Here is a 13,560-nt window from a genome sequence, read left to right as displayed (position 1 = left end):
TACGTCTCGTTGAAACGTTGATATGATACATATGAAACATACAAACGTAATATATTCATGCTTTGCAGAAACGTACAATGCCAACATTTTCCTCTGGGGACTGGGCTGTTTTTTGTTTTTTGTTTTTTGTTTTTTTACCATCAACAGTGTCTGGTGATAAACAGTTGGAGCACTTTTACAACTTGGATGGATATTAAACACTCTTGGTTCAACCATTAGCAAAAAACAGGACAGACTGTGTCAGAAAATATAAGGGTTCTTCATAAAATGTCAAAGGTACTAGCCTGTGGGCATAAAAACTTTGGAGAAGTTAACTACAACTCTCAAGGTGCATTTGCGAGAAACATTCAATCACAGAGACAAATTGCAGTTGTAGAAAAGGTTGTAGAAATAGTCTGACCTAGTAAGCCCTCATGTAAGGCGGCAAATTTTTGTACAAATTAAACACATTTCAGTAGGTGAATTTTGTGACTGTTTAACAGAGCCAGGCCGGCTGATTTCCTGTTTCCAGTCCTGTTACTAAGCTAAGATAACCGGCCACTGGCTGTAGCTTCAGACATGATACTCCTCATGACTTCCCTTTATGTGTAAAATGAGCCAAGTCGAGCTGCAAGAAGATGTTCACAGAGCAAATTTCCTATTTTCTCATTTATCTAACTTTTCCAACCTTGTGTTCAAAGTGAACCAATTGTTAATGCAGGTAAGTGTTTATGTAGCACTATCGATCTTTGTATCGGTGGAGGAACTGCTTCAGTAACTTCATCAATGTTGCTTTTATAACAGTAACACAGGTGATGTAGATTAACCTCCTTCAGGCGGTGAAATCGAATTATTTAGTCCCCTGCAATAGGCATCATCAACCTCCTGTCTCAACAGCACAGAAAGGATCTGCAGTGTGTGTGTGTGTGTGTGTGTGTGTGTGTGTGTGAGAGGGAGAGCGTGCTTGTTATTTACATTTTCGTCTGATGTCGATGCTTTGATGCAATTTTCTGTTTTTCCTTTTATTTCTTTTACGATGAGGAATTACGCCTCTTGTCAAGGTTGTTGTTACTTTATCGTTTTAGGATGCTTTCTTCATTTTCCTAACAGCTTTATGAAAGTGTAAAACAACAAGTCAGCCTTTTCAAAGTGCAAAGAAAGTTGAACTTTAAAACTTGAATTCTCTTCAGTCTTTGTGACAGGAAATATAAATTATATTCTGCATATACTCATATATATCACAGTGTTCATGAGAGGATATGTAATCATTTTTGGATTTGGATGCTACAAATGTTGATACAAGATGTGTTTTTTCTTTTTACCTTTTTCAACAAGCCCATTGGCAATGTACTGTTAGCGCTTTAATGAAACAGAGTGTAAGATTTATGGAGATTTGGTTGTATGTAGTGAGGTTTGCAGATTGCAACAAGCTTAAACATTTTCCCCGATCAGAATTCCCTCAGTGGACATTTTACCGGGAACCGAATTATCCACAGTGGTCTCTTCCTCTCCAAATCAAACAGACCAGTCTCATTTATAAACACAGCGTACGCACAAAACAAGGCCTGAAAGAGGCGTACGCCACTTCCCACTGAGTTGTGATGTATAAATACGAATTGGTGGGAGAAACTTTGACCCATGTTAAGGAACATTTTGGAGACAGGAAATTGGCAATGCAGATGGTGAGGTGGTGATTGGAGAAATTGTTGAATATTCTTTGGTGCACGCCATTTTTGGCTTTTGTCCATACGTACATTTATAGTATGGATCCTGTGCACTGGTTTATAAATGAGAGCCCTGGTGCAAAAACACAGAATGAAGCAGTTTCACGTTACAAATCAGTGTTTTTCTGATGCTGCTCATTGCAGACCGGTTTCTAACTATGGTGGTCGTCACAAAAACGTGAATGGCCCTATCTGGAGAGCCAGTCTCACTCTGAATTAGTCAGAAAACAGCGCTTGGGCAGTGACTTGCGGCGTCAGAAACAAACAGAAAAAAGGGGTCCTTTAAAGGACAACTTTGGTATTTTTCAACCTGGGCCCTATTTCCCCATGTGTATGTGTGCATATGATTCATAGGTACAACTCGTTTTAAAATTGGTTCAGTATTTAGGAAGGCGGATGCAGCCGGCAGCCGCGAAACAAGCCAAAACGGTAGATATGGGGACAAATGTGTCCCGTATAAGTTTGCGCATTACTGCATCTTCCTCTATCAATTATATCGTATAATTATGAATTTCTACTGCTGAAACGGAAAATAATCGAACATTGTTTATATAACATTACCTCCACTGTCTGTAGCTCTCTCTACTCGTGGGACAGCCATTTTCTTGAGGAAGAGGAGTTTTGGGATTGGATGTCTTCTCTTCTTCGGCTGGCAGTAGTCATCTTGGGAGAAGTGAGCACTGCAGACCCGATGGTCTGCAAGGCGCAGTGTCTGGACAGGAGTGTTAGCATCCATTTGTAGCACAACTAGCCACAACTTCAGCATCTCGCCGTCCGACAAAGGCAGCCTATGAAAGCTGTACAGGGTGTTGCGCGACATCCTGCTCTTGCAATTCAGATAAGCACAAACACAAACCATTGTTTTCAATCGATGCAGTAAAACTCTCAGCTGTACTCCGGGACAACCAGCACCACTCTGAGTGGCGCTCAGCATGGCTCCTCTGTTTTCTTTTTTAAAGATATTTTTTGGGCATTTTTAAGCCTTTATTTGATAGGACAGAAAAGTGTGAAAGGGGGAGAGAGAGAGAGAGGGAGTGACTTGCAGCAAAGGGCCGCAGACTGGAGTCGAACCCGGGCCGCTGCGGCAACAGCCTTGTACATGGGGCGCCTGCTCTACCACTAAGCCACCGATGCCCCGGCTCCTCTGTTTTCTTCCGGCAACAAGCAAAGCTCTCGCGAGATGACATCACACACAGCCCAGAGGAAGTGAAGGGTCAGGGAAACGCTTAGTATGCTATTTACAGAGATAGCACTGGCGATCTGAACCGGTCAGTGGCGAAAAAAAGCACTTTTAATGCGCAAACTTATACGGGACGCATTTGCCCCCGTTACCGTTTTAGCTCGTTTCACAGCTCCTGGCTGCATCCGCCTCCCTCAATACTGAACCAATTTTAGAACGAGTTGTACCTATGAATCATACGCACACATACACATGGGGAAATAGGGCCCAGGTTGAAAAATACCGAAGTTACCCTTTAACGTTGGCATGATACGGGGCCGGTTGCCATATAATTTAACAGAGCCTGGCAGCGTCAGGGAAATGCGGTGGGACAAGGACGAAAGTTAAGTTGGCAAAAGGCTGACTGGGGCGGGTGGAGGGGTGGTGGATGGGTCCAACAAACACAGACTTTCACCCAAGAGAGCGATGTCAGCGTCCCGTAAAATTCTAAAGCCAAACCCTGTTCTTTTTTCCAAAACCTACCTACGTGCTTTTGTTGTGCGTTTATTTTGAAAGAGACATGTATGTAAACATTAAATTTCCTGTGAAAACAGAAGTGTATTTTGAAAGAAGACAATGCATGTAACAGGCAGAACTTGACACGGCGTTCCAGAACGTCAACAGCATTGATGAGGTCGGTGTGAGAATGTGTTGATCTGGACCTGCTCCCTATGTAGATATAAACGGCTCATTCTAAGGTAATGAAATCTTATTTTTGGGTGATTGTACACCAAAGAAAACATACTTATTATATCCCCCAAAATCCTACACACTGGACCTTTAAGTACAAATAGTGCAAGAGAATAAATATTGGAAGGGTATAGTCATAGATTTATTTACATACATGAAGTAGGTGGACATGTACATACAGTATATACAGCATACAAGATTCATATTTGATAATGATGTCTGACACCTACATGTTAAAGAGAGCATTGACACACTGGTCATGCATTGCCTTTATATTGTCTTTATTCTACAGGTGACTTGCTCTACGTGTGTGTGTGTGTGTGTGTGTGTGTGTGTGTGTGTGTGTGTGTGTGTGTGTGTGGGTTTATATGCCTGTGTGTAATCTGTATTCCTTCCATGATCCTTCTGTAGATATGAACAGCGAGCGAAGCAGCCAGCTCTCATTAGGAGCCGGAGAACAGCTGCACATTAGGTATGCCACATCAGTAGGAGACCTTCCACTGTGATTACATCTCTGCTGCTACACATTCTCACTGCTGCATCCACACTGAGCAGAAATTATGTATATTGAGCCTGATTGTCCTCACTTGTAATTGCTGTATGATTTACAGTAATAGCCCCGCGTCACGGAGCTGGTGTTGCGCTCACTTTCTGATGCTTCCAAGATTGACTCCTGCGATTGAACATGCTGTCGGTGGTTAACGACTTCAGATAAATCCTTGTTTATGTTCCCTGAGTCCTGTTGATGAAATGGATGAGGGAAGGCAAATAAAATTAAAACCAAGCCATTAATAAGTGATGCGTCTGCTGCTATACACCGGTCCATAGATCAGCGAGCTCCTGTTTGTGTGAGGCAAACAAATGTTTTTCCATGGCTCTCCCATTGTGCGTTATCTGACTGCTGCAGGCCGGTGTAGCCAAATGTGGCTTGTTAGGGAATCTTAACAACAGAGGAGCTATAGAGGATCTCCACTTTAGCAAATCTTCACCGCCTCAGGGCGTCTTACACTGACAGCAGGGCACACACTCACACACACACACGGCAACAGCCACAGTGTCTGTGTGTGGGAGTTTGTGTGGGAAATAAATGCATTGTGTTTTTGTACCGGAGCTAATATAATAGGGTTTGTTGGTTAATTTTATGTCTGCCTCCAAAGTCCCAGACAAGCCACTGATGGAGGCAGAGCTCAGTGTGTATATTGTCCTGCTCAGTGACCTAAAATCTTGTCCACAGCAGCCTTTGTGGACATGTCATTGTGTGGAAGATACTGTAGTCTAAGTAAGTGGTGTGTAAATAAGTAAGTGTGCACAATAGAGAGAGTGGGTGCATGATGTTTTTTGTCCACTGTTGCTTGTCAGCAATTATGCGTGTTAAACTCAGCTCTTTGCCGCTTCTGCAGCGTCTCCTAGAAACTATGTTTGTGTGCCGCTAATTTGCTTTGGCAATTTCGTCTGTGTTTGCCTAACTGGTTATGCAACAAAAAACATTTTAGTTAAAGGAGGAACAATATGTGTCTCTCAATACTTTCTGACTTCCTGTCAGCTCCGAGCCCATTTGTTCCTAATTCTTTAAAAACACAAATATAACAAAGTCTCAGTGATTCCCTTAAACAGCTGGTCACTGTAGTTTTTCATCAAACAGGAGGAAATAGTGCATTGTTGGGGACTATTTTTAGCAGCGGATTAATCCATAATTTAGGATAGCAGGATGCTGTATGTAAGAGGCAAAATAAACTACTTTAACTTTTTAAAAATGTTGTCTTTAAAACTTTTTGTGGAGTGTTTAACAACCTGTTCCCAGGTCGTCAAATAGCGATGCTTTGTCACGCCCCTCTGCGTCTCAAAGTGACGCACAAGGCACTCTTTATGGTCTCCATGTGATGCACAGCTGAAACACATTGTAACACGCGGTTAATGTTGTGTCCTGGACCAACATTGCAATCAACCAATCACAGCCCTCTGACATCATCAATGTGCTGCTCCTGCCCTTCTTTCAAAATTCATTTGTGCTTCTCCAGGAGCTAGATTTCCACATGGAGGTTAATGCAATTGAACAAAATCCTCTATAACACTGAAAAACAAAAAACAAAACTTGTAAGCTACTGCAGGGTTAGCGATTAAGTTGACTATGCTAACTTTCCAATAGACAACAATATTAGCAAGTTAGCTTGCTAAGTAGGTTGGCTATGCTAATGAGTAAACTAACAAAGAGTAAGTATAGGGCATTTTTCAGTCGCAAATTCCTGCAGAAACTCATTTTCCATTTTTTTTCTCCATGTTGATCCTGGATAGATTTGGTTAGGTTTATCCAGGACCTTCATTATAATCATCATCACGCTGATTTGTTTATGTCAACATCGAGATGGCAGTGATGGTCCTGGATCGACACGAGCACTGCAATACTGCAACAGAAGAAAATAGTTGGCTGTTAAAAAGGAGGGAAAATGTGTCTTTCACAGGTGTTTGCAACTGCAAAATGACATCATCCTTACTCTTAACGTTAGTGTACTCCTTAGCATAGCCAACCTGGTTAGCAAGCTAACTCGCTAACCCTGCAGTTGCTTGTAAGGTTTTTGCTCAATGTATCTTCAATTTGGAAAACTAGCTCAGCTCTGAAGACGCACAAAGGAATTTGGAAAGAAGCACATGAGCAGCACACTGATGATGTCAGAGGGCTGTGATTGGTTGACTGTAGCTTTGTTTCTATCCAAAAGTGATTCGAATCATTGGGAAATGTGCATTAAAAGAAATACGAATCCTATGTGTTTCCATTAAATGTACGGACTTTGGTGAAAACTACGAACTTGCGCTGGTTTTCCTCAGAACCAGAAACAAAACAAGTCTCGCATTCTTCTTCTTCTACGTTTTCTGGCGGTTGGCAACCAGCTTGTAAATGCATTACCGCCTTCCCGACCCGGAGTGTGGATATCACCATGGAGAGAGGTGCGCTACGTCAGACTTAATTCAAACATAACTGTTTCCATCCCCCGTTTTGCAAATCAACATTTTTTCGAATCAACCAAAACCCGGCTAAAGCGAGCATATTTTAGTTTGTGCGAATCAGGGGATTTTAATTCGAATTTTGACGTTTCTGTCATAATTTTCCGATGTGATACTTCTAGATGCGCATCTAAACAGGCTGATGGAAACATGGCTTGTAATAGGTTCCTAGCACCTGGCTCTAAAAACTATTATCGAGATTATCGCTGTCCACTTTTGTATTCTGTCAAAGCAAGTCGGGATGAAGCCGGACACAAAACTAACCGGCATGCATTGTGCAGCGATCGTTGGTGATTGAATCTACACAGGCCTGGCTCATTTTAAACAGGGCTAACACTGGTCTTGGAATGCGATGTGGGATGACGACCCAGGAGCATGTCCTACTTGGCAAAATCACATTGTGCATCCAAAACCACATACACCAATACACCTTACCAACATACACTTGGACAAAGAAAACAAAGGTTGCAAGTAGCAACTAAATGTCCACACACACTGAGATATACTGTCCCCAGTGTCCATAGCTGGCTGAAGTTGTCCGTACAGTGTTGGGATGTCCAATGAGTGGGATTTAAGCAGGTAAAATAAACAGCACACAGGGCCAACGCTCACAGGGACACAAATCATCGGCCACTACTAAGCTGCTGCTGAATCCATTTACTTTCTGATATCATCAGTAAACGGACACCACAACTAAACAAACCCTCTGTTTCTCTCTCTCCAGCCACATTCCCACCTCTCTAAATATGACCATGGCTATTTTCTACCTCAGCTGACCTACAGTAACCCCCGTCCCTTCAGTCCCAGTCACATGACCTTCCCCGCCCACCTCCCCACCTGTTCCCACTCTCCCTCGTCAACCTGCTCTTTTCAACTCACTCCTTGCCAGATTGTCCAAATTGCCAATCATGCTTGTCCCTTTGTTTTCCAGCCATCTGAACCTGAACTCTGGCCTGAACCTGCACCTGATCGGTTCCTGTTTTCCCCTCGCTAAATGTTGCCTGTTCCTGACCTGCTGTCCAGCCTCGCCCTTTGGATTTGTTTGCCTGTTTGGACCACCGACCTGGATCTGCTCCTACCTGCCTCCCTGCCAGTAAGCTTAACTATCTTCACTTATTAATACATACCTGAACTGTTCATGTCTGCATTCCTGTCCCTCTTGTTGCCTCGCACCACATCTGACAGCTACTAAATTGCAGCTGAGTGTAATTGCTTTCTGATCTGTGAACAGACCCCATATCTGAACAAATTCACAATCGGAGCGTTTTTTTGTTTTGTTTTGTTTTTTAGTTTTGGAGCTCTACAGCACTGAAGAATAAAATTTATCAGACAAATCCTAAAATATCACCAGACTTGGGGATGATCATGGTTTTCACATATAAGTGTCTCATCCTGACCAAATCTCCAGGATAAATGTTTCTGCAAACCATGGGTAGGCTATGTGACATTTGTACGATATTATGTAGCAGATACATTGAAACTTTACATTTCAACACGCTGTGGTTAACATGTGGTTATGTTTAGGCATAAAAAACACCCGGTTATGGTTAGGAAAAGGTCATGTTCGACTTAAAATACCTGCTTTTGGTTGCACAGTCTTGGCTGGAAATGCAGCGATGTCAGTGCCACGTTGTAAAACTGACGGCCCAAAAATACGAAACCACATTAGTCCAAAAAATGACTCGAACAGCCCATTTCTGCAACAGTCTGTGATCCCAAAAACAATGGCCCATGGCTCTGAAGTCCTTTTTTCTTGACTATAACCAAGTGTTTTTGTGCTTAAACCCAACCCCACATTCAACAAACTATAGTGTTGTTGGGAAATGTAAGGTTTTATCATATCTGCGACACAGTAATATGCACATGTATCTTGGTTTATGTAGCATGTGAAATAGGGTATGGCACGAAAGGTAGTATCGACACGGTCACTACCTGGAGCTCGCATCAACGGAGCCTGGGTTTGTTGAAGGTGGCAGTGCTGTTTGGGCTGAGAAAGCCCTGCGTAAGTAAGGTAAAGGAGGTTGTTGGGTGGGTGCGGGGAGCAGTGAGACCTGGCGTTAGGGGAGTGTCTCTGGGACACCAGAGATCACTGTCTAGCCTCCTGGAGGTGTCGTGGGACCAACTAGACGAAACACTGGTGAAAGGAGGTTCCCACCCCATGACCCCAAAGACATGTTAGTTATCACAGCTCACTGGTCTGTATAGGGCTTAGGAGGTTATTCACTGAGCACTGATCCTTTCTCTAGAGCACAAACTTCTTGAATACATTTATCTTCGTTTACAGAAACATACAATGCAAGAATTTTTTTTCTTGCACTTGCTTAACTGCACTGGAGGATATAAAGAGCTGGCCAGAAACCAGAGGATCTGTTACCTCTGTGATGATAATTGTCTAGGAGATTGGTATTGGTATATTTTGTTTGAATGTCAGAATGTAAGCTTAATTACTTATAGAGAAAGTATTATTTAAACCATCCATCTATGTCTAAATTAAATTTGTTATTACAATCAGATGAGCCAAAAGTAATCTGCAAACTAGGTGCTTTTTTGAAGAAGTAACACTGGGTGTACTTTAGCTACGACCATTGTTTTGTTATTGTACGTAACGTTTGTACCCTGTACCGTGTGATATGGTCGTGAGTCAAATAAATGAAATGAATATTTTCAGAGAAAAAGGACTTCGGAGCAACGTGCATGTGTTTTTAGGCTAATAAGCTGTTGGAGAAATGTGTTTACGGTCCATTGGGGCAAGGTTTGGATTAATAGGCTTTAGAATTTAGGACCGAGGGATCAATGGGCAGTCATTGCGATGTCTCTGTAAAAGACGAAGGCTTTTTGTGGCACTGTCCTTAATGGAAAAACAGTAATAGGTTGCTGAAATCATCCACATTTGGGTGCTGAGAAGCCACTGGAAACGCAGTGATGGCTCACCAAACGACAACCAGTTTTATTTTGTTCTGAAAATGTCGGCCTGCAGCCTCGTTCTTTGGACGATACACGAGGTGCAGACCTCCGCCCACATTTAAGAGTACTGTTTGTGGATGAAACTCTAGGGTCTAGGTACCATGTCTTAAGGGTTACTGTTGGTTCCAATGGTACCATACTGAAAGTGTTAAGTGGAAACGGGGCTATTCCCCTAACTGTAACCTTTAATTGATGAGTGCCTAAACATCACCACAACAAAGTTATATCATGCTTTAGTTGCTATGAGCGTTTATTGTTAGAAAAACAATTGCAGTGTGTTGTCAGTAAACATGAAGCAGATGTTTCTAACATCAAATTAATGGCTGCAAACCAGTAGAATACAAACAGTTTCTAGGAGACAGCATTGCTGGAAAACATAATGAAGCTTTTTGTCTTTTTAACTGATGGTTGTTCCCTTTTGTTGATCACCGCCCGCAAATCTTCATTTATCCACCTTTTTATTCACTGCTGCACCACTCAGCCTGTTTGTGCTGTGATCACTATTATTACTATTATTCCCTTTTTTTACCTTGTTTGTTCATCCTCTGTGGTTTTGCAAAGAGTATCCTAAAAAGCTCACTTTCTTTGTGTGTGTGGTTTTTTTTGTGTGTGTTCCTCGGTTCAATGTGACCCCTGCACCTCTGCCATGCAGCAGTGTGAAACACAGACGTGGAGGCATCGAGCAGCCAGGCTCACTGCGCAGGCTTTATCCCTCCTCACATGTATCTGTGAAGAAAACACACAACAGCAGCGTGAGAACCAGAAGCGATGGGAGGAAAGTAGAGAGATAAAAGAGATGAGATTGGGGGTAAGATGGAAGAGGGGGGGATTAGACAGAGGGAGAATGAGCAGGGATGAGGATGGATGACACAGTGAGTGAGCCAGAGTGGGGGTTGGTGGTGGTGGTGGTGGTGGTGGTGGTGGTGGAGGGGGCTGATCTTTCACAGAAATAATGATATCTCTTCTCCTTCAGAGGCCGTTGTCTAATCATTTTATTCTTTGGTTATCAGAGATGGAGGAGACAGCGCTCTGCCATGTTGGCAGACAGCCACTCGGCTAACACACAGCGCTGCCTGACTCGGCGCACACAGGCTAAAAATCAAGGAGTTTATTCATGTGGACAACGATCCTGTTTAGAGTCCCAGGATAATAAACATGGCAGCACATTAGCAGAGATAACACCACACAGATGATTTACTGTCATTACACTGTGGATATTCACTGGGAGGATAAAGTAAGAACCTTCACAGTAAACACATGAAATGGAAAATAGAAGACTGAAAGGAAATTCTGGTTTATTGACACTTATTTTTTTCTTTAATAGTTTTGACCATCTATCCAAAGCACTTCTAGGAGCACTGCAATGCTACGATAAAGTTCAATGGGGCAAGAAACTGCTTTAACGTGTGCATCATCCATTTAATCCTGCACACTTTATACACTTACCGGCCACTTTACTAGGTACACCTGTTCAACTGTTTATTAGCCAATCATATGTCAGCAGCTCAATGCATTTAGTCATGTGGACATGGTGAAGACGAGCTGCTGAAGTTCAAACTGAGCATCAGAATGATGAAGAAAGGTGATTGAAGTGACTCTGAGCATGGCATGGTTGTTGGTGCCAGACGGGCTGGTCTGAGTATTTACTGGGATTTTCAGCACAACCATCTCTAGGGTTTACAGAGGATGGTCCCAAAAAGAGAAAATATCCAGTGAGCCAAAATGCCTTGTTGATGCCAGAGGTCAGAGGAGAATGGCCAGACTGGTTCAAGATGATAGAAAGGCAACAGGAAGTCAAATAAGCACTGGTTCCAACCAAGGTGTGCAGAAGAGCATCTCTGAAGCAACAACACCTTGTCCAACCTTGAAGCAGATGGGCTACAGCAGCAGAAGACCACACCAGGTGCCACTCCTGTCAGCTAACAACAGGAAACTGAGGCTACAGTTCACACAGGCTCACCAAAACTGGACAATAGAAGATTGATGCTGGTGGTGTAATGGTGTGGGGGAGATTTTCTTAGTACCAACTGAGCATGGTTTAAACACCACAGCCTACCTGAGTATTGTTGCTGACCATGTCCATCCCTTTATGACCACAGTGTACCCATCTTCTGATGGCTACTTCCAGCAGGATAACGCACCATGTCACAAAGCTCACATCATCTCAAACATGACAATGAGGTCACTGTACTCCAATGGCCTCCACAGTCACCAGATCTCAGTCCAATAGAGCACCTTTGGGATGTGGTGGAACGGGAGATTCTCATCATGGATGTGCAGCCGACAAATCTGCAGCAACTGTGTGATGTCATCATGTCAATATGGACCAAAATCTCTGAGGAATGTTTGCAGCACCTTGTTGAATCTATGACACCAAGGATTAAGGCAGTTCTGAGGGCAAAAGGCATCCGACCCCAGTACTCAGAAGGTGTACCTAATGTACCCATACATATGCTTTATTGTACATATTTATTTGCTCCAATGTTCTTTCTCTCTGTACAAAGGTACCTTTGCTAATGTGATTCCAGTGTGAGTGATGGAGGGAAAATAATCCTTGAATTGTCCTTGAATTGCAAAAATACGTGAAGCAAATATGATATGAGGTCTCAGCAGTTTGTGTTAGTCAAATAAGAGGCCAATGTAGACGGGGAGAATACATACATATATATATATATATATATATATATATATATATATATGGATGTGTGAGAATTGTTTTAAGACAGACAGAAAAAACTGTGACCCTATCTTTTGACCTTCAGGTGCTGAATCGTCAAATATGGATGCAGTTTCTAGGATACTGGACTGCACAAAAGAGTTTACCTGATCTTTCTTACAGTAAGTTCACTTAAGTATTTATGACCTGTATCACTGCCAGGGATGGATTATTGTATGGGCATAAGAGCTCAATGGATCCCTGGACCAGAACCTTTGTTTGTTTCACATTTATTGTTGGAAAGGAAATCAAATGACTACAAGAGACACAAAATGGCCACAAAGAAACTCAAAATGACCACAAACAGACTCAAATGGCCACAAAGAGACACAAAATGATCACAAATAGAAGCAAAAGGGATTGAAGAGACAAACGGCTACAAAGAGACACAAATTGACCACAGAGACACAAAATGATCCTAAAGAGAGGTAAAAGGGGATCGAAGAGACAAACAGCTACAGAGAGATGCAAAAAAACTGTGAAGTGATAGAAAACAACCACAAAGAGTCTAAAAAACAACACAACAAACAACCACAACATGATCTCATCCCTACTTGTTATATTTTGCCGGCTGCCCCCGATGTAACTATAATGAGGAACAACTAACGACTGATGTGACAAAATAACCAACGCATCCTCATACAACGGTAAAATGTAAAGTTACGTTATTAACATGAAGTTATGGTGTTAAGATTAGGCAAGTAAAGTTACTATGGTTAGGTTTACAACGAGAAACATGGTGAGAACGCACCTTAAAATTACCCAAAGTTCACACGTTTCCAAACATGGACTCCCGGGTGAAAGTCCTGTGTTTTATGACCAACGCACCCAACCTATCACCTGTCCACACATCTCCGGCTCCTTCTGGTCCACTACACCCACCTCATCAAGCCAGCTGCTCTAATGTGTGGATCATTACTCCCTGCCAATATATATACTCCAGCTTCAGTCCTCCATCCCCTACCAAGAGTTCTGCTTCTCCATTCCTAGTTTCTGTTCGCTTTCCATGGCTGAGTGGAGAGACTGCCAGTCAGCTCTCCGTTGTGAGTTTACCTGTTCTGCTGCCTGTGATTTCCTGCGCTGTGGATTACCTCGCCACGTGGCTGCACATTCTGCCTTGCCGGTTCTGACCTACCTACAGGTGTGTTGGCTGGTATCGGACCCTCTACTCATCTGGCATGGCCTCCCATCTGTTCCCTGATGATGCTGCTTTTGTGCATCCAGGAGACGTCACTGCTCTCACCTGCTCTCTGCTTCGGTGTGCCGCA

Source organism: Epinephelus fuscoguttatus, linkage group LG18 (assembly GCF_011397635.1).
Source record: "Epinephelus fuscoguttatus linkage group LG18, E.fuscoguttatus.final_Chr_v1".
Classification (NCBI taxonomy): domain Eukaryota; kingdom Metazoa; phylum Chordata; class Actinopteri; order Perciformes; family Serranidae; genus Epinephelus; species Epinephelus fuscoguttatus.
The sequence above is the reverse complement of the archived record's forward strand: the minus strand, read 5'-3'. Positions refer to the sequence as shown.